The following is an 812-nucleotide window of genomic DNA, read 5'->3' as shown; positions in this document are numbered from 1 at the left end:
ACGATGAAAAAGTGAACTGAGATTGGATTATTGGATTATTGGACCAGAATTGAGTGATGAAACAATAAGAAATGGTTGAAGACAAAGCAATAGACACCGAGAAACAAATCTGTACAGGCATTGGGAGAGGAGGAGGGAGGGGGAAGGAGAAGTGCGAAAACAACAAAAACAACAAAGCTGCGATGAGATGGTGAGGTACAATGAGAATCAAACCAGAATCAAACGAGAAGGGAGGGAGGCATCAAAAGAGGACGGGGCATGGGGGAAGGGGCAAGGAGAGTTCAGATGGAAACAAGCAAGGGCTCGCGTTCGGTTTGCACCATGTCGAAATGGTACACATCTTCTTCCTCAGCTGCAACCGGCACGGCGAAAGGGTTGCCACGCCCTCCTCGCGAGCGTGATGCAGGTTGCACGAGCATTGTGGGAACCGGTTGATTGTCCAGCTGCGTAAAGCAAGGCTCGCAAACGCGCACAAACTCCAGATGCGAGGTCGGGGTGGTTGCGCCAAGGGACTGCTTGCTCACTGACTGACCACAGATGGTGGGAGAGCAAGCGCTGCAGAAGAATCGGCCGCAGCTGGAGCAGTGTGTCTGGTTGGCAAGGAAAAAGCGCGTGAGACAGAATGCTTGTAAAAAAAAAAAAAAAAAAAACGCGACAGCTGAACATACCCGCTGATCATCCAACTCGCGGACCTTGCAACCAAAGCAACGAAAGTATTCCTGAGTAGATGCCGCATGCTTCAAGACGACGCAAAGTCCTTGGGAGGCACAGAGTGACAGGGCGTTTCATCCACGCGACGTCGGCTGTGAGTT

The sequence above is a fragment of the Capsaspora owczarzaki genome, assembly GCF_000151315.2.
Source record: "Capsaspora owczarzaki ATCC 30864 unplaced genomic scaffold supercont2.13, whole genome shotgun sequence".
NCBI classification, from domain to species: Eukaryota; class Filasterea; order Ministeriida; family Capsasporidae; genus Capsaspora; species Capsaspora owczarzaki.
This window is presented reverse-complemented; position numbering follows the sequence as displayed.